This window comes from Castanea sativa, chromosome 11, assembly GCF_040712315.1.
Source record: "Castanea sativa cultivar Marrone di Chiusa Pesio chromosome 11, ASM4071231v1".
NCBI classification, from domain to species: Eukaryota; Viridiplantae; Streptophyta; class Magnoliopsida; order Fagales; family Fagaceae; genus Castanea; species Castanea sativa.
Window position 1 is genome coordinate 20013952 of NC_134023.1, and position 22088 is coordinate 20036039.

Below are 22088 nucleotides of genomic sequence, written 5' to 3' on the forward strand. Positions count from 1 at the left end.
GAGAAAGATTTGAGGATTACAAAGTTGTCTTGCCATCCCTGAAACACCGATAGTAACAGCGCCACACTTAGTAGTACCCCTCTGGATTTATTTAAAATAAATTACGATGGAGCTGTCTTTGAGGAAGCAAATTGATCAAGTATTGGCGTCGTTTTCAGAAATAATCAGGGACTAGTAATAGCTTCCTTAACACCTATGAAGCACGGGTGCGTTTCGGGATTCGGGTGCAGGTGTGGGAGCGGGTGCGGGACTCGGCAATTTTTGAAAAAGTAGGGTGCGGGTGCAGCGGGATGCGGCGATTAAAAAATTATTAAAAATATTTTTATTTATATTTTTAATATATTGCTAAACATAATTTTTTCACATTATATAAATATATACCAAATTTAAGAACAATAGGATATGGAAGTGGAAGATTGCTCAAATTTAAGATTGCAAGTTGAAGAAACACTTCCCACCAATCCAAGTCCAACAACAAGCTCCGGAGCCATTCAACAGCACCTATTCTCTCTACTACACCTTTTTTTTTTTTGAATTTCGGCCGGTACCGGCATATTTCAGCTGGTATCAGCATATTTCGGCCGGTATCGGCATATTTCGGCCGATATCGGCCGGTTTCGGCCGGTATCGGCATATTTCAGCCGGTATCGGTTTGCGCCCGATACGGACCAATTCGGGTCGAATCGGCGCGCGTCGGCCTGATTTCGCGTGTGTCGGCCCGAATCAGCGCCGTATCGGTGCGAATCGGCGCGAATCACGCCAAAAAATGATTTTTTTAATGCCCGATGCGGCACGGACGGACGCGGGTGCGGCGGCCCAAACGCCGCACCCGTGCTTCCCAGCTTAACACAGAAACTGTCTCAAGTATACCAAGCTATTGAGATCGAACCCATGGCAGCAATTTGGGCTTTTGAATTTGGTTTGGAGGATGGAATTGATCAAGCTATTGTAGAGGGAGATTCGGAGATTGTAGTAAAAGCCTTGGTATCAAAAGACTCGGATATAGCTTCTTTTGAGCTGTTGATAGAGAATGCATGCACCTATGCTCATAGTTGCTCATAATTTGGCTAAGTTAGTAGTTTTTGTGTGGATGGAGAATGTTTCAGCCCCATGTTATCCTGTATTTAAAGCTGATATGGCTGTTGTGTAAAGTTGAAGTCTTTTTTCTCCCCAAAAAAAAAAAAAAATAATAATTACTAGTAGAAAACCATTTAATATTAAAAAAAAAAAAAAAAACCCTTTCCTTCCCTCTCAAAGAAAATTGTGTTCACAATATTGTTCATTATCTCAAACCCATTTCTCCCAACACAAATAGTAAAAAGAAAATGTCAATAGAAGTGGCCAATGGATTTACCATTCTCAGTGGACACATGGGCTCCTCCTTCAAAGAGAAAGATCCATCATTTCTTAACTCTTCATGCCCCCAAAGACCACTCCTATTGGATTTCGGAATCTCCTCCTACTTCTCTTTCCCTATCCTCAAGTCTGTCTCTGTTTTCCATTTTTTTTTCAGAGACGCATTTTTTTTATAGGATTTTTGCAGCTTGGTTTTTTTTTTGGGTGGGAATTGAGGTTGTGGATGATGCTAATGGGGCCACTGTCACGGCTTTTGATGCCAATCACTACCCTGGTAATCTATCACGGTTTTGTGTTGTAATTTGGTAGTTAACCGGTTTGCTCTATGGGTTTTGTAGAACTGTAAAATTTTGTTCTTATTGGAGGAAAAATACTTATTAGCAAGAAAGCAAGTTAATAAAAAGCTTATTACTTAAACAAAAAGAAAACGTGTGAAAATCACTTGCAAAATAAAGTCAATTTAGCCAGGATTAAGTTAGACTATATTTTTGTTGAAGACAACACACACAAGATCCTTCACTGATCTTTCTATCTCTATCAATTCTTGAACCAAGCCCTTCTCAGTGATTTAAAAAAAAAAAAAAAAAAAAAGTCACAGTAATGCCAATTTTCATCAATAAAGCTTTTTTCAGGACTACTTAAATGTTATGTGACAAAGCCTGGGCTACTGAACCCCTTACCTGATGTTCTTCATGAGTGATAGCTTACAGACATAAGCATTGGAAAGAGTTGATTGAATCACATTAGTGACATTTCTATTATTTGAAAGCAGTGTGAAATCTTGTCCAGATGGGATTCCTGTTAAAAAAGAGACATATGTAGTCCAACCAACAACCTAAACAAAAACCATACTTCATGGAGAGAGAGAGAGAGAGAGAGAGAGAGAGAGAGAGGGTGAATTTACTATAAAAAAAATAAAAAAAATAAAAACTGAAGGGTTCACATGCTATAGTCAGAAAATTACATCAACACTGTTCATTATTATTTCTAAGTAAAGAAATTATAGTGACAGGTTATAGAGCAAATTGACAGGATTGAGCCTGGAGTCTCCAATTGGAAAGCAAGAAGATGGAAAGAGTCAAAGTCATCGTCAACCTCTTCCTCCAGGTTCTCCTTCTAGCCCTTCTTTCAACTAAACTTTTTTTTAATACCCTATCTAAATAGATTGAATTCGGGTATAAAAAAATAAAAAATAAAAAAGCAACTTTGTTAAATCCTCAAAGCAATGTTTGGACAGTGTTCTCTTCCTTCTATCACTTGTTTTGTCTTGATATTGTATAAAAAATGAGCAAAGTAGCTTCAACCTCTACAATTTTCACAGAAGTGAAATTTAAGCGTAACTTAAAAATTGAGCAAAATCCAAGTAAACAGAGACAAAAGGGTGTGAATCACATATTCCCACAAATGAAAAGAAAAAATAAAAAACCACCAAATCTAAAGCCATTTTTTAAGCTAAATTGCGCTAACCTTTTTCAACCAAGCATTGATATTGTTGCCATCATTCTCGTTCTGATCATTATTCTTGTTAATTGTTTTCCATTTAGACCCCACCAAATGCTTGGAACAGAGAATGTGAATGCCATAGCTATAATATCCAATGCGAACCTTGCGACAAAGATAAATGACTGGTGCATGCTCAACAATCCAGTAACTTGTAATTAATTACTATTTTTTTCTTTTTATTTTGAGGTGGGCAGGAGGAAAAGAAGGGAATAGTATAGAAGTGAAGAGGATAGAACCACTCTGCTATCACTATCAACTGTACTTAATTCTTTATCCTATTAAAAAAAATGAACTAATTACGGCTTAGTTGCTTTTACTCTAACTTAACTAAGTGCGGAACAAAAGTAAATAATGCACAATAAACTAGAGCATTACTCTAAGGCATAAGCAAGTACAATAAACGATAAATGTAAAGCTTATAGAGTAGGAAAGAGAGATGCAAACACAAGATAATATCAAGACGTGTTATCAAAGAGGAAATTGAAGTACTCGGCAAAAAATCTCTCTATGGCCGTCCAAGCTGAAATCGATCCACTAGTGAATAAAGTTGGAGTATATGAATAACGTAAAGACTCTCCAAGCCTAAACTACTCAATGCGCTTGAACTGTCCAAGTTTCTACTACCAACGGACTTCACGGAGCCATGTCTTCACAAGTTGTTAGGATCCCGCAATTAGCTCCAAATTGCGTCTACCACTCAACGGCTTCTTCCAATGCTTCTCATATGCACCAAAACTTCTCTCAACACTTAGAATGGATGAGATAAGTGGTTGGGCTAATAACTTCTCTAGGATATGTAAATGGAAAGGTAGGGGTAAAGGAAACTTTAGAGAATTGGTGTCAATGATTGTGGGTGAACAATCTCTAACTCTCAAGTGCTTGGCTAAGGTTTTCTCTCTCAAAAATTTCTTGAAAAGACTCCTTGTTCTTCTTACAATTTCGTGCGTAATGATGGTTTATATAGTATTGGTAAAGGTATGTGAAAAGACACTTAAAATAATCAGGCAGAGATTTTTACGGGTCACTCTCGACTTGGCCAGAGTCGCAAATGACTCGTGAAATCCAGCCAGTCAAAAACTCTTCAAGTTCCAGAATGTGCTTCTCACGTGGCCTTTCCGCGGGTCGGCACTCGTTAGCCATTCGCAAGTTAGTTGCAAAATCTTCATCTTCACAGAATTTTCACCAATCTCTCACACACAGCCCTTACATTAAATCCCACATAAGCACACGGAAATGATTGAACAAAATTACAATTATATTTGACATGAAATTAAAGCCAACATAAAACATAGTTGTAAATCATAACTTTACATAGTGCAATGCATTTAACTCTTCAAGGCGTAGCACCTTAAGTTTTTGAAACCCTCCTATCTCAAATTGCAATTTCTCTCCATTGTATGCCTCATGTGAGGTTGAAAGGTCAGATAAGTTTCATAGATTTTGAAGGACTTTCAATGGGTTTTCATTCAACCTTGACAAAAAAAAAAGCTTTAATCTGACAAGATGTTGAAGTTTTGGAATCCAGCCTAGTAACTTCTCTAAACACCCTTTTATGTAGAGGTGTTGAAGACATTGAGAAGGAGATGAAATGCATTTTAAATCAATTATCTTATCTACGCTTAGCTATATCTAGAGATTGAAGGTGGTACATCCTTTCAATAGAGACACACAAGGCTCTCATGGTTTCCTTTGACAGGTTTTTTATGCCTACCTTCTTCAATTGCCACAACTTTCCCAACTCTTTAATCAGATCAACTCAACATGAAACAACTTTTGCAAGACTTTCAAACAACCTTTTTGTATCTTTGCCCATTTTTCCCAAGCCAAACTGAAATTTATTTGATTGTCACGATAGTAGGCTGTGATATGTCGAAACTTATGAAGTTTCTTAATCTCTATTGGTATATTAGACATCAAAGACTGATTTAGATCTAGAGTCTCCAAATTTCGCAACTTTCTTGTGGATTTCGGAAGCATTTTTACTTTGGTATTTCTCAAACTTAAATACCTTAAGGGAAATAAACATCCCACATCTTCAGGAATGCAATCCAATGAAGCATCTTCAAAATCCATCACTTTCAAAAGCTTGAAATTAGCAAAAATCGTACTCATGTAGGACTTTGACAATTCATCAAGATTGAAAAATAAAAGATAATGAATGCAATTGACCTTAAATTCCTTTAATGTATCATATGAAACTCCATGTATTGACATGCACCAAGCTAGTCCTTCGAAATTGGACTCTTGTTTTGACTAAACATGATAAAAACTAAAATCCTTCATCTTTTGAAGGACAATCTCATTGAAAAGATCATGGAGCCGACATTTTCGTACTTTTCCAACAAAGTCAACCAATGATACTTGCACTAAACTTCTACGGATTAACTTAGTCAAGTATTCTTGTGCAACCTCTTTTAACGTCTTAGTGATGATTTCCTTCACAAAGCCTTCAACTATCCAGTGCCGAAACAATCTTTTGCAATTATTGCAAGGCAAGTCTTCATAACTTAAGGATAGAAAATCTTGTTCAAACCTGCAAGATGGGGATTTCTTCCCAGCTCAAAGCCTAGACTCTTATACAAGTTTTGCCATGCAAAAATAGTTTTGTCTTTAGTTGACAAAAGTCCACCTATGGCAACAATTGCAAGTGGTAATCCCTTGCGCTTCTTAACGATGTTATGAGACAAATTTTCCAACTCTCGAGGACAATTTCCTCAAAATTCAAATTGAAATGCCCTTTTGCAAAAGAGTTCCCATGCCTTATTTGGTAGTAGTGGTTGCAACGCGTGAACGTGAGCATGTGAAGTTTTTTTACAAAAATTACCAACCTCATACTTTCATGTTGTGATCATTATCCTAGCACCTTTTTCATTATCAAGCAAAGCTTCTTCTATCTCCCCCCCCCCCCCCCCTCACAAATCAATTTCCCAAACATCATCAAATACAACTACATACCGTTTTTCTCAAATTATTCTCTTGTTTTGCTAATTATTAACATCTTGTCTATTGAGTAGATTCCCTTAGGAGGAAACTCCTTTCTTACCTCACAAAATTGCTTTATCATGCTCCTCACTAGATCCACCATGTTGCATGTTTGAGACATTGTGATCCAATCATGACAATCAAAGTTTCTTCTCCCCATCAAGTGATTGTAGACTTTCTTGGCAATACTTGCCCAATCCTTCCATTCCCACCACAAAAACCACAGTTCAGTGAGATAGTTCTTCTACTAGCCAGCCAATCAATTCATTTTTGGGAGATTCAATACCCACAACATGAGCATCGTCAAGAAAAAGAGAAGCCATTTGAGGGTCATGCCACTTAATACTCCGAGCACCATTGCTTGATCATTGACCAGTGGATTGGAAGCCATATCTTTCACTTCTTTCCTTGATTTTTTGGAGTGATGCTTTGATCTTCTTAATCTTATTGGCTATTTCATGTTGAGGCTTTAACATTGTTGAAAGCTCAAATAGTGCGAAACATTATAATTTGTTTAGACCCCTAATTTTAAATTACGGCTTAATTGCTTTTACTCTAACTTATCTAAGCGTGGAACAAAAGTAAATGATACGCAATAACTAGAACTACTCTCTAAGCCATAACCACAAGCAAGCAATTAACAAATATAAAGTTTAAAGAGTAAGGGAAGAGATATGTTATCACAAGATAACAAGGCGATGTGTTATTGAAGAGGAAACTAAAGAACTGGGCAAAAAACCTCTCCGTGACCCTTCAAGTCGAAATCAATCCACTAGTGAAAAAGTTAGAGTACAAGGATATCAAAAAGACTCTCCAAACTTAATCTACCCAATGTACTTAAGCCCTCCAAGCTCCAGTTGCTAATGGACTTCTTGGAGTCTTGTCTTCACTAGTTATCCGGATCCCGCAATATTGCCCAATTGCATCTGCCAAGCCTTACCCGCTTCTTTTGGCAAATCCAAAATACTTCCCAAGCTCCAAAATACTCTCTACACTTTGAATAGGTGTGGGTTGTTTTTGGATACAAATCTCCTCTCAAGGTATAATAATGAGAGAGGGGAAGGAGAAGAGACTACAAAGGTATTCTCACTTAATGATGAGAGCTCTCTCTAAACATGGGTGGGTGTATTGTAGAAACCTCTCTAGGGTTTTCTTCTAAATAACCTCCTTTTTTATTTTGTGGGTAATGAGAGTATATATAGTAGGGTAAAGAAGATGAAAGGTCACACTTAAAATCCTCTAAGCAGAGAGTTTCGTGGGTTATTCTCGACTTGGCTTGAGTTGTAAAGAGACTCGTGAAATAAAGCCTGACACTTGACTCTTTAGCTTCTAGTCGTGCTTTTCATGTGACTTTTGTGAGTTTCACCACTAGCGAACTAAGTCGTGAGATCAAATTCTTGAGCAATCTTTACCAACTTAATACTAAACCCAATACAATAAAATCCTACAAAATACAAGGATAAATTAATAAAATACAACACTTTTTGTCATGGAATAAAACCAACATAAATGTTATGTGAAAAACCCTAACTTAACAATTGTAATCAAGCGAGCAGATTTGTGGTGGAAATCATTAAATCCATGATGCCGATGAGGATGATGTTGAGTCATTTGAAGCAAGTACTCATCCATGAAAACATCTATGCAGAAAGCCATTTCTCTTGTTTCACCCAAGTTTTGATGCCCTCACTGATGTCCAACTCTATTGCGGCCCTTACATCTGCATCTATAAGGAAGGACTAAATACTCTCCGGTTCATCTTTGATGTCGGCTACTTCTCCATGGATGCCTTGAAACAATGTTGTTTCTTGGGTCAACATGGAAGTTAGCCTATCGATAAGAGGGGAAACTACTATCTCCTTTGTAAAATTAATGCTGGTCCTTTCAAATGGCTCCACTAATGCTATTTTAAGTCCGATCTTGGATGAATGGCGGTGGCTGATGAAGTGGTTCCTCAACTATAAAGAGTAGAATATGGGTGTGCAAATACGCCCTTTAAAGCTGGCTGTTCATGACTTTCGGATTTCATTGTTCCGATTCATATGTGTACCCGTACTGTTTTTTGTATATCTATTTCTATTTCCTTTGTTTCCAAAAATAAAAAATAATAATCATTCAAATTTCGGGACAAAAAATCATAACACCTTCTTTTCTTTTTTCCTTTTCTACCAAAGCAGAGTCTTATTTCCTAACCTCTCATTGTGGGATCTATATATATTTTATATATATATATATATATATATATATATATATATAAAGTTGAAGCATAGCATTTAATTTTGCTACGCTTCCGTTGAACCACATCAGCAACCATGTCGTTACCATTTTTTCTGAATTTCTTCTATAATTTTAAAATACTTTTCCTACATTTTAAAATACTACAAAAAAGAAAATAGTTCACCATAAAGCCCACTATTACATTAATGTTGTCCATCATAAAAGCCCAAACCTATATGCATGTTTATTACAACTGTCTACCATAATGCCCAAACCCATTCTGAATAGCCTTTATGCTTTAACGCCAACCTTTTCTGTATCTCCTTTTGCTAGTGCTTCATAGTTTCAAAACTTTAGCTATTCAGCTTGCTAACGCCAAACTCTCTCTCTTCCAAAGACAGTTTCAAAACTTTAGACCTTTGGGCTTTCTAAAATAGTACATTTGATGATTCACATCAGACCTTTAAAACTTGAACGCAACACTAGGTGAGAGCTATTGAAGAAAGGGCAGATTTCATAGAAACAGACATCCTCGGCAGTTAAGACGGAGTGCTGATATGCTTCCACGATGTAACACTGGATCTCAATAATAGAACAAATATTACAAACTTTAGTAAGTTTGCTGATCGAAAAAGAAATTTTGAGGTCCAAGGTGTGAATATGACTGGGTGTATGTCTCCCAATTCCTAGCTTAATAGCACTGCACATCTGTTTTATTAAGTCCTTTTTATATGAAAATTGGGATATAAATCTATTCAATTATTTTAAAGTTTTCTCTTTCATCTTTTCCCCTTAGTGTGGATGCACATCCCTTAGATGCCATAAATGTGGCAAATAGATGCAACATATATATTTCCCATAGATTAGCGACTACACAACAATGCCACCCCTTCTCCCTTTTGACGTCCTTTGAGACTTCAACAAATCTAATAACATTTCTTGGTTATGTATATGTTAACGTGTATTAGGGCATGTGGGTTTTAGGCCCACCTTGTTTACGTGTATAGCATACTTATTTGTACTGCACACTCTACCTCCTATATAAAGGCACTCATGTATATTCTATTACTTGAGAAATACAATACACTTATTTAGTATTTCTAACATGGTATCAGAGCCATTACTCTAATTTTCTTGTGTCTTGTAGTTTTTTTTTGTCGGTATTTTTTGTTGCCTCAACTTCTGTGGTCAGTAAGCCCTTTTAGTGCCCTTTCTCTGACTGCTCCGCCACCATTAAAGGTCCTCAGGGTTGAATCTCCGTTGCCAAGACCACTGCCATCATCGGATCTGCCACCTCTGACCTTCGATTAGGACATAAGACATATCATCGTGTAGCTTTTTAATCGCTCTACACAAGTCCGCCGGAAACATCCTCATCTGACCATCCACGGGCTGCCACACGCCGGTCAAACTTTCAGCAAAATATTCCATGCACTTCACATGCCACCAGGGTTGCTTCGATCTTGTTGCCGCTGTCACCATCGGAATTGCCTTTCTCCGATCTACATCTTTGGAAAAGAATCAGCTTCATCGGACAACTTATGCGCTCCCATGCGCTACCGGTATACACTGCACCATGTTCACACGCCTCACGCATCGTCTCTACTACCTCACGCACACCACGCACCACACGCGCCAAACAAATCTGCCACGTCAGCCCTAGATGATGTTAGTGTTGTGTCATCTACTGACGTCATCTCCCTGTCAGCCTGCAGATGTCATCCGTTGACCGTTGACTTGATAGCATTGACCGTTGACTTTAATCAGGGTTGACTGTTGACTTTTTGCCAAAATTGACTTTTGTAGTTTAAGTGCTCCTTACCTAGTTTTTCGTGTAGATTTCATTTTTGCAGTCCATTTTTGCAAATTTTGCTTCTAAATGAAGAATAAGGGTAGGTCTTCTTCTTATTGAAATAATCGTCGCCGATAATCCAGCAAACGTTTTTGCAATTTTTGCAAACGTTTTGGCCACAATATTGAGACTTGATCATCGTAACAATTTAACTGTTCCAATTTTTGTTCCTACTATTGCTAACACTGAAAGTGTCCAACCAATGACTCCCATCTCTGCACAATCTAAGTCTTTAGGACGCACTTTCACCATTTTCACAGATGACCTTAAAAACATTATCACTAATGTCATTCGTATGGTTGGTAATGGATCTTATTCCTCCTCTCTCTTAGTTTTATTTGGGATGTCTCCTTCCTCGTGGCTTATGGATTCTGCTTGTTGCAATCACATGACACCTCACTCGTCCTTATTTTCTGAACTTAAACCTGCACCACATCCTCTTAATATTCGCACAACAAATGGTTCCATAATGTCTGGTTATAATATAGGTTCCGTTTCAACCTCCAACCTCTTGGTTCCTAGGGTCTTTAATGTTCTTGACCTTTCTTACAATTTATTTTCTGTGTGACAATTAGCTGAGTTGGGTTATCACATTATCTTTGATTATTTTAGGTGAATTGTACAGGATCCGAGGACGGGATAGGAGCTTGGGACCGGCCCCAGAGTTGGGCGAATGTTTCCGTGGACAACCTTCGTCTTACACTTGTTGCTTTTGTTTCTGTTGCTGCAGTTGTTGCAGTTTCTTCTATTCCTTCCCTTGCACTTTGGCATGCTTGACTTGGTCACGCATCTTTCCCTCGGGTACAACAATTGGCTTCTAGTGTTTGTTAGGTTCAGTGTCTACAGAAAATTTTGATTGTGTTTCATGTCAGCTAGGAAAACAACCAACTTTGCTTTTCAATACTAGTGAATCAATATCCACTAATATCTTTGATGTTATTCATTAGGATGTTTGGGGGCTGATAGGCCAAAAACGTATTGACCCTTTGTGATAAATTGATTTATTAATTAGCTAAGTTTATTAATTAATCAAATTAACATGCAAACGTGTAGTAGAACAACAAATCACCAAATAACTAAATGCAGTGGAAACTAAATTTGACATGGTGAAAACCCTACCAGATGATTTTAAGGTCACCACTCCCAAGAATCCACTATTATCAAAACAAGCGGTTACAGGTAAATGAATCTCAGTACCTTATACCAACCTACAGTTTAACATTTACCCCAATACCCAATTGGATTTGTTCTATAGTGACAATCTCTCCTTGTATAGCACGGCTCCTAGTACGTAACTAACCGATTGCGCGGATCCTAGTACGCGACTTCAATCACCAACTTGAGGAAGATGTTGGTTGCAAAGTTCTTCTTCTCTTCAACAGATAAAGATTGTGAAGTTTTTTGGTCACAAAACCCTACGGTGTACAAACACAGCAGTTTCTTCAAAAACTAGGGCAAAACTAGGTTTTCGGTCTCACTTGTGGAATTATGCTTTTGTGCAATTGTGCTCTCTGTTGTGTAACCAGATACAACCCTTAAAATAATATTTTTATATGTCTAGAGTTATGAGAAAAGAAGGCCCAAAGACATATTCACGGATTGGAAGAAAACAGATCAGAAATTTTGTTTTTCTTAAACCTCAATAGATAGCATCTGTCGAGAAGCTGTCGAGCAGCTGTCAAGCCACGGGGCTGGAATAGCTTCTTAAACTCAATAGATGCTAGCTGTCAAGCTTTAATGACATGCACTTCTTTAGCTTGTTTCTTGGACAGACTTGCATGGCTTTAACACTTGATCTTGAAACCTTGTTCCTTGAAGTATTAAAAACATCCTAGATCTATCCAGATACAAGTAAAGTGCATTTTGTCAAAGGATTAGCCAATTACATAAAATAATGACATATGTTCCTAACAACTAAACCACATATGTCCTAACAAGGGCCTTTCTCTGTCTCTAGTATTGGTGGATCTCGATATTTTGTTGTCTTTGTTGATGATTACTCTCGTTATAGTTGGATCTTTAATATGAAACATCATTCTGAATTATTGCAAGTATATTGTAATTTTGCAAAAATGGTTGAAACTCAGTTTTCCAAGTGCATTAAAATTTTTTGATCTGATAATGCTATTGAATACACTCAATATGCTTTCCAAGCCATTTTGCATTCCTATGTCACTGTTCATCAACTAACTTGTCCAAGTACCTCTCAACAAAATGATAAAGCCAAACAAAAACTTCGTCATATTCTTGACACTATTTATGCTCTCCTTCTCTCTGCCAAAGTTCTTGCTCTTTTTTGGGGTGAAGCTGCACTTCATGCTGTATATGCTATTAATCGCATTCCCAGTCCTGTCATCCAAAATCAAACTTCATATGAGCATTTTTTTAGGTCACCTCCAGATCATCATCGCCTTCGCTTCTTCGGTTTTGCCTGTTTCGTTCTTCTTCAGCCATATGAGCATAACAAACTTGAGCCTCAGTCAAGGCTTTGTTGTTTTTTTGGCTATGGTGAAACTCAAAGGGGGTATCGGTGTTATGATCTTGTCTCTCATTGTCTTTGTTTCTATCGCAATGTTGCCTTTCGGGAACATCGCTCCTTTGTCGAGCTCTCTCACTTCCTTGTCTCCCTTTCTTCCTTCTCTGTCTTAGATCTTTTTCCAAATAAGGTACATATTCGTTTTAAAGCTGCTCCAAATCCTCCTGTAGTTGCTCATGATTCTCCTATAGACTTCTCTATTCAACCATTAGATATATTTGATTCCTTTCCTAGTTCACTCTTTAATGAATTGGTGGAAGATGAACAGGCCAAAGACGAGCTACCGAACCCTGAGCTTGGGTCCCCTGCTCTTACTCCGCCTGAAGATCTTGCACAAGACATTCCACCTCGTCACTTAACTTGGGTAAGATCCATTCCTGCACATTTACTTGACTATCATTGTTACATTGCCTTTGCTACACTGCACGAGCCTCGCACCTATCATGAGGCTTCCATTAATCCTTTATGGCAGATTGCGATGATAAAGGAACTTGATGCATTATCTAAAAACCATACTTGGGATTTGGTGACTCTCCCCCTTTAGAAATCTGTGGTTGGTTGTAAGGCGATCTACAAGATTAAGGCTTACTCTGATGGGTTCATTGAGCGCTACAAAGCTCGTCTTGTTGTAAAAAGTTTTACAAAAGATTATGGGATTGATTATGAAGAGGCCTTTGCTCTGGTTGCTCGTATCTCATTTGTTCGTGCCCTCTTAGTTGTTACTACTGCCAGTAAATGAGACATTTTTCAAATGGATGTCAAAAATACATTCCTTAATGGGGATTTAAGTGAAGAAGTTTATATGCAGCCTCCTCTTGGTCTCTCTGTTGAATTAAACAAGGTTTGTCACCTTCGACGTGTACTTTATGGCCTTAAACAAGCTCCACGAGCTTGGTTTGCCAAATTCAACTCTACCATTTCTCGCTTGGGTTACATGGCTAGTCATTATGATCCTGTCTTATTTCTTCATCGCACTGACAAATGCACTATTTTACTTCTCCTATATGTGGATGATATGATCATAACTAGTGATAACCTCAGTGGTATTCAAGAACTCAAGGATTTTCTCAGTTAGCAGTTTGAGATGAAAGATCTTGGATATCTCAGCTATTTCTTGGGTCTTGAAATCACTCATTCTACAGATGGAATTTATATTACTCAAGCCAAGTATGCCTCTGAAGTCTTGTCTTAAGCTGGACTCACTAATAGCAAGACGGTTGACACTCTAGTTGAGGTTAATGCGCATTTGACTCCCTTAGGGGGGAAACCATTGTCAAATCCCTCTCTTTACAGAAGCTTGGTGAGCTAGTATCTGTCTACTCCACGATTGACTCACTATGCTGCTGTTCTGCACATTCTTCGATACCTAAAGGGCACTCTCTTCCATGGTCTTTTCTACTTTACTCAGCCTCCTCTGCATTTTCTGATGCTGATTGGGTACTCACAGGTTCACCACTAGTTATTGCTTTCTTCTTGGTTCTTCTCTGATTTCTTTGTGAATCAAGAAACAAACTCATGTGGCCTCCTCCAGTATTGAAACTGAATATCGTGCCCTTGCTGATACCACATTTAAGCTTCTTTGGCTACAATGGCTTCTCAAAGACTTAGGTGTGTCCACATCCTCTGCTACTCCTCTTTATTGTGACAACCAGAGTGCCATTCATATTACTCATAATGATGTCTTCCATGAACGGACTAAACACATCGAGATAATTGTCATTTTATCCATTATCATCTTGTCCATGGTGCTCTCAAGCTGATCTCAGTTTCCTCTAAAGAATAACTTGCAGATATCTTCACTAAGTCACGTCCTAAGGGACGCCTTCATACTTTGGTTGACAATCTCAAGTTGGTTTCACATCCACCTTGAGTTTGAGGGGGGTTGTTAACATGTATTAGGGTATGTGGGCTTACTCATGTATATTCTATTACTTGAGAAATACAATACACTTATTTAGTATTCCTAACAGTATGAATGTTTCGTTAAAGCTTCTATAATAAGTTTAAAATTTGCTTTGTGTAGGCACCAATATTTGTAAGTAGGCAATTGTCTTAGAAGATGCTTTTAAAATTGGTTATGGGATGGGCAGAACACGTGATACTAAGTCTACTTATGATGTGATCCTTGATAGGTATTGTACGCATAGTAGGGGGCCTTATATTTGCTATTATCTGTTATTGTTGCATCTCGTAGCATGAGTTATTTCTTCTCCAGTGCTGCAGATCTAGATATATTGTCGAACCTTCTTGCTTATTTATTTACTTATTTAAATGTTAAATTTTGTATAATGGGTTTTATTTATTTTGATGATTTGATCATTATGATATTTGCAGGTGAACATCTTTGCAGTTTTTGCAGTCACTAATTTTTTCCCTCTCCATCCCTGCACGAAGTTTGTGAGTTTTTTTTTTTCCTGCATAATTAACATAAATGAACATAGCTAGCTATGTAGCTATTTCTTTGTTTATGTGATTGAATTCCTGTTTCAGGTGATTCAATTAATTTTGTATTTTTGGGAAAATCTAATGGTGGGACCTAGCTTCATGCTAAGCTCTTTTAGGCTGCAGCTCAATAATTTTTCTCTTTTCTTTGACATATAAGAATAGAATATTTAAGAAGAAAATAGAGAAATAAGTTTTACCCTTTATATAACTGACAAAGATCCTCTTTTAGCTATTTCAATTTGGATTTGCCTAAACACCTTCCACCTCTAACTATGATAACTTGAAGTTCAAGGTCATTCTCTTATATTTGTATATATCAGTTTAGTGATTGGAATTTCTTTTTCCCTGTTTTTTTGGGGGGTGTATTCCTTCTAAGGTAATGAGTTTCAGAATGTCTAGGTTCAAGACAACTACCTTAGTGTTTTGTAGTTGTCCTTTATAAAAAAAGACCATTTAGTTAAGATCCTAATTCAAGAGTTTATGGCTAATTCAAGGTAGCCTGACCTCCAAGAGAATTGAAAGGATGAAAGAGGGAAATTAGTGAAAATAATTGATAGAGGAATAGAGAGAGAAATGCAAACTATCATTTTTCATAGCTTGCGAAGAATTATAGCACACACACCTCTTTTATGGTTTTCATATTCTTTTTGATTTTAACTCACTCAGACTCCAGGTACTTTCATTTTAAAAACACGGTCCATACCTTCTTGCTTATTTATTTATTTAAATGTTAAATTTTGTATAATGGATTTTATTTATTTTGATCATTATGATATTTGCAGGTGAACATCTCCGCATGAAGTTTGTGAGTTTTTTTTGTTTTTTTCCTGCATAATTAACATATATGAACATAGCTAGCTATGTACCTATTTCTCTATTTATATGATTGAATCCCTGTTTCGAGTGATTCAATTAATTTCGTATTTTTTTTCAAACATGTTTTGAGTAAAGATGCAGGCTTTATCTTTTTCACTGTGTCATTTAGTCCATATACCTAGGTTTTTGAACATATTGTGTGTATCATTGAAATTTTGCAGACATGTTTGGGCAAAGGTTTGGGGTTTTCTATTTCCCACCATGCCTCATAGTCATTGTATGTGGATTTTTTAGGATGTCACTCAATTGTCCCATGGACCATTCTGCATCTGCAATCTTCTCTCCTAATTAGGTGGGAAGTAAAAGTTTTCCACTTTCAAGAATGTACTTCTTCGGGTTCGGAATCTATTGCTTGAAAAAAAAAACACAAAAAATCACCAAGCCCGTCGATGCAAATAATTTGATTTATGCAGTTCCTTGGTACAAAATTGTTAATAATTTGCACCTGTGGAATATGTCTTTATTGATTTATGCAGTTCCTTGGCACAAATTTAAATTCACAACTGATGTATATTACTTATAACTCAATGTAAGGATTAGATTAATAGTATTGTTTCTTTTGATTACTAGGCTTTTTTTTCTCCTTTTATTACTACCTCTTTTGTGTTGTGGGTCGCATATGGGTCTATTCATTTTTTAGTATTTGGATTGGGATTGATACTTGAAGTAATTGTTACTTTTTATATACACATTATTATGTAATATTTATATTCTCACGCATCACATGGGTCTACCGCTAGTTCAAATAAAAGTTAAGAAATGGGTTCCAGTTAACTCAGCTAGTAAAATCTCTTACGGTTGAATAAGATTTCTGAGATTTAATCTCTGCCTACACCAAAAACTGATTGGTATCTTCATTTGATAATAAAGAGTTATCATCATTAAAAGCAGTCTCCATAGATTGAAACTCATTAAAAAAAAATAAAAGTTAAGAAAACTCTTACTATTATTTTAAATACCATAACTCATTCTCCGTGTCTCATCAATATATATATATAACCAAAACTTTTGAAACTCTCACAATTTTTCACGTCATCACTATTTTTTTTTTAGATTCTTTTTATTTTAGGTTTTATATCTTATATATTTATTATTTCTCTTCAACCTGTAATTATCTTATCATGTGTTACAATAGTTTAGTTTAACTCTATTAGATATATGTTTCAAGAGCTTGAAAATTCTATTGCAACTAAAATTTTATAACAAATATTTCAACAAATATAAACACTATAATTAATTAATGAAAAAAACCTTATGCAAATTAGACTTCTAGCCAAATATAATAACACTCTCCCACAGTCTCTACTCTCTCCTATTTAAGAACTGCTCTCCCTCTTTTCTTAGTCTCTTCAAACATAGCATATCATCACTCCAAAACAATCCTGCCATCATATACATATAAACACAAACCCACGGCCAAACCTGCTCCCCAAACCACTAATCTACACTTGCTTTACAGTTTTTGGTTCAATCATTACCGTACACAAATTTTAGATTTGTCGCTCTCAACAGCTATTTTCGTCGCCGATGGAGCCCTATCACCGTTGCATGTTGTTGGTACTACCGAAGTGAATTGGGTCTTGATTCTTGATGAGAATCATGGAGTCACCGATCAACACAAAGGTCAAAAAGTTGCTTCAAAGAGTGGTACTAAAGTGGGTCTTGATTCTTGATGAACTTTGACTCGCCGAAGTCACTTTGTTGAAGTGTGGGTACTGGGTTAAGGCAAGCAATATTTGAAACATAGTTAGAGAGAGAGAGGTATTGAAAGAAGCGTGTGTGGAGGAAAATTGAGAAAAGGGAGAAATAAAGAAGACAAAACGTGAAGGAAAGGTGGCTGAGAAAAAAGGAAGAAAAAAGAAATAAAAAATAGAGTGTTGTGTTGGTTAGAAGACAAAAGATAAGCTTACCTCACACGTATTCATTAACCCGATCAAAAAATTAAAAAGGGTGTTGTGTTGGTGGTTTTAACCATTGCGAATAAATAAATTAATAAGAAAGCTATCAAAACATGTTCAAAATCCATCTGATGAATTCATTGCAAAATATTTGGTCTTCCCCGATTATATAAGGTTGCTTATTCTTTTATGAGGTGTGCATACATGGATTATGAAGCAATGTTATGAGGTGATGTAAATGATTATAACACATTGAATGAATTCTACTACAACTACCATCTATAGCAACTTTTATTAATAATTGTTAATTTCTCTTAATTTTTTAATAATTGTTAAATTTGAATTTTTTACTTCAATATAGTGATTTTAATATGTTGAGTAGGCAATGACCACCAAAATTATCAAAAACTTAGTTGTATCATCTCTTTGATACCTTATGTTGTGTAAAAGTGCATGACATTATTTTTTGAACCTTATATTTAATAGTTTTCCCGTGCATCATACAAGTTAGCGACTAGTACTAAATATAGTGCAAGTAAATTAGAAACTCCTATGAGAGGACAAATCAATGAGACATCTACGTTACAGAAGCTCCCATAAAAATATAAAAAAAATTTGAAAGAATTACAGAAACTAGTCCATATTATGGATCAAACTAAAAAGTAAAAACTCAACAATCATGTTCAAACAATGTGGAGGAAATATCTTATGTCTGGTTGGATATTATCCCAAGGTACATCTAGAAAAGGCTTTGAATAGCAGCAATGAGAAATAAAGAATCCTTTCCAACAAAACCAAGTTATACTTATACCCCAATGAATCCATAGTTGAAGAACATCAAAAAGTGCAATAAAAGACTGAAGAAAATATCATCAACGATAAGTCGTTTTCATCTTCTACTGCATTCTTCTGCGACAGGTCATGGTTCACACCCTACAGGTCGTTTTACTGTTTTAATTAACACACAATGGAAGCCAGAGCTTTACATAAGACAGTGCTTTCTTAGTTGCTAGTTGGTCATCCATTGCTGGTGAGAGAGAGACATGTCATTCTTAATGAGTTTGATTGACGTATGCCTATTATTTACATATATGGCATTCCTCACTTTGTCCTGACAGGTGTTTCAACTTTCAAGCCTTCAATGGAATTTGGTCGTTCTCAGTTTTCCGAGCATATAAGACTATAATTAAGTACATCTTGACTATTACTCTTCTGACCTGGACATTTTCCATTTAACTTATCATTGGAACAATTCATTCCTAAACTCTATGCCAATGTACATTGTATATATTTGCATGAATGATACATTATTCATGAAAATGTGTATAATTGTGTATGCTTTACATGAACAGTAAACATAAACATATAATTGTCACTCTTTTTTTTTTTTTCAAAAAAAATTTCCATAATCAAGAACTTAGTTTGGGTTTTTAATGCTTAAAATTATCTGTGAATTTCATTCCTACACAAAAAATATATATAAGGAATGTTTATACTTAATTTATAAATAATATTAGAGGACACTTTGAAACCAACAAGCATTAAAAATTAACAAACCCTAAAGGTGGTGTTTTACAACCCTCAAAATCTAAATTCACAACCACAAACCTCGATCTTAAAATGTTTTATTTATTTATTTATTATTATTATTCTTTATATGGGTTTTTCTAATTCTTAAGTTTGATATTGAAAACAATGTACCTATCTGTGATTCTTTTTTATTTTGGTTTTTGGTTTTCCTCTTGATTTTTCATACTAGAAACACAACCTAACAAGAGACTTAGTGGTTGTATTTATCTGATTTTTCTTTTAGTTGTAAGGTTGTTTTATAGTAGGGAAATATTAACGAATGCCCTTAGGGCAATAGTTAATAATTTATTTAAAAAATGTTTTTATAGGAAAAGAAAAAAAATTAATATTTTGACAAGCTTTTCCATTTCCCATAAAAGTGGTGTCAAAACTTTCCTAAAATAGATTGTTAACCATTATTCTAAGAGCACCCGTTAGCATGACCCTTTATAGTATTCCTCACTTAATGTCACAATGAGTAGATAATTGAATTGTAGGTGTTCTATAACCATCAAAATCTAAACGTGGTTCCAAAGGTAGTGTTTTAAAGGGTAGTTTTTTTGTTTGCTTTTTATGTAAGAATATCCTCTTCCTCTCTAGTAACTATTGAATTATTAAAATTTAAAAAAAAATGTTCATGAACTTTGAAGTTTGTAAGATTTGTCGTTGAGGGTTGTGAAAGTATTTGGTTGTGATTTTTTTTTTATGCATCTTTGTAGATTTGAATTTTGATTTAAATTATAAAACATGTTATTAGTAAAACCTCTTTTTTTTTTAATAAGGTCATTAAATAAATTATGATTAATTGATTAATAATCAATGTGATTGACCAGAAGTTAGTATTAATTTATTGTTATTTAATATTAAATAAAAATTTACATGACTAATAATGTTATTTTATTTATTTTTTATATACATTATGGCAATATAGTTGAGATTTCTATGAAAACTAATGATCAAGTAAATGCTAAAAGAAAGATAAAGGTAATAATTATCGCCAAAATATACCGATATATATTCATTTTTAACTCAGTGCAGCATTGACCAAAGTGAAGATATTTAACATTTGCTAACTATCTCGTGCATGGCATGGATTATCTACTAGTATTTTAAAATTTTCTTGCAAGCTATTTCAACATTCTTTATATTTAATTAATGTTTTCATTTTTTTTATTAAAAAAAGTGTACATTATTAATTGATAACAATATCAACCAAGGGAGACAATTACGTACCGTACTGGCTAGTACAGCTGGAATTTTTTTTGCCGGTGCCTAGACTGGTACAGAAACAGACCTAATCCATACCGCTCTAGATACCGGAGTGTATCGGGTTGTTTCGACCGTTTCAGTGGATTTCGGCGATTTTGGCCGATATATTGGTTCCGGATCGGTATAAGATTTAAAGTTTAAATTTAAAAAAAAAAAAAAAAAAAAAAACACAACTTTACCAGATCTACACTTCTTCTTCTTCGTTGCTACCAGTCGCTTTCCTTTTCTACTCTTTGTTGTTCTTTGCTTCTGATAAGGGTAAAACTAACATGACGGTTTGGCTAAAATGATTACAACAAGTTGACGGATTACATAACCCAAGGAGGACGGATGAGTTGTGAACGGACAAGAAGAATTCATGCGTCGCTCTTCAGGTTACCTCAAATCGCGCTATGTGATTAGGGCTGACGTGGCCTTGAGTATGATTCACGCCAACGTAAATACAAAGAATTCTTGTGCTTCACGTTAGCCTTGACTGGAGGAATTTTATAAGGAAAGGAATTCTTGGAGGTATAAGAATGAAAAGAGTTTTAATCATAAAAGGAAAGAGCTTGGTAATCAAGGGATGAAAATCGACTCCACGTCCCTATAAATACATCAAAACCCCCATGACTCGAGGTACGCACATTTAACTCAACTCTGGCACTCTAGGGTTGAAAGAAAATTCTAATTTGACCTTCGGAGGGTTTTTGGCCGGCACCACACCAGTGCTCTCTTTTAGGTCTCTTTCTTTTCTCTTTGCAGGTGTTGATTCGAGTTAGAGAGTGCTTGCAACTTACTGGTGATTTTTTCGGCATCATCAGTTGGCGCCGTCTGTGGGAAAGACATTTTCGAGTATTTCAGCCTTGCTCTATTCCTGAGACAAAAAGTTGCATAGTACTCACTCGATCGATGGCAACAAACAACAACCAAGGCGACCAACCACACGCCACAACTCTAGAGAGGCAGGTCCAAACGCTTGCAGCGGCGGTTGAGCGCCTCACCAAGCAGAATCATGATCTGGAGGAACAGTTGCGACAAAGGACTGCACACCCGAGTGCGCTAGAGGAAGACCAGGAAGGTGCTAGTCCGGAAGGAAGGAACGCGGAAGGACCTGAGGGCAGCAACGCCCCGACCAGACCGGAGCGACAAGAAACCAACCAACCATCCGTCTCGGACACCTTACCGACCCACATCGCAGTTGAGATGCAGGAGATGAGGGAACGTATGGACGTAGTGATGAACGCCCTTAGAGGACGAGTATCCAGCAACCTGGACGACCTAGTCCACAGGACGGATTCGCCTTTCACAGCGCTCGTGAATTCATGCCCCCTTCCTCCAAAGTTTCGCATGCCACACGTGGAGAATTACGACGGATCCAAGGACCCGTTGGACCACTTGGAATCCTTCAGAACCCTAATGCATCTTCAGGGCATACTGGATGAAATCATGTGCAGAGCTTTTCTCACTACCTTGAAAGGGCCTGTGAGGGATTGGTACAGTAGGCTGACGCCTAATTCCATCGGCACTTTTAAGGAACTAGGCGCACAGTTCGTATCACACTTTATTGGAAGTCATCGACACAAGAGGTCTACTGCGTGTATAC

The 22088-nt window shown here is 36.4% G+C and overlaps 1 pseudogene; it reads right to left on the reverse strand.

The window, feature by feature from the left end:
- Positions 1-2808: 2808 nt before the first annotated feature.
- Positions 2809-9655, reverse strand: LOC142616193 (disease resistance protein RPM1-like; annotated as a pseudogene).
- Between the last annotated feature and the right edge of the window lie 12433 nt (positions 9656-22088).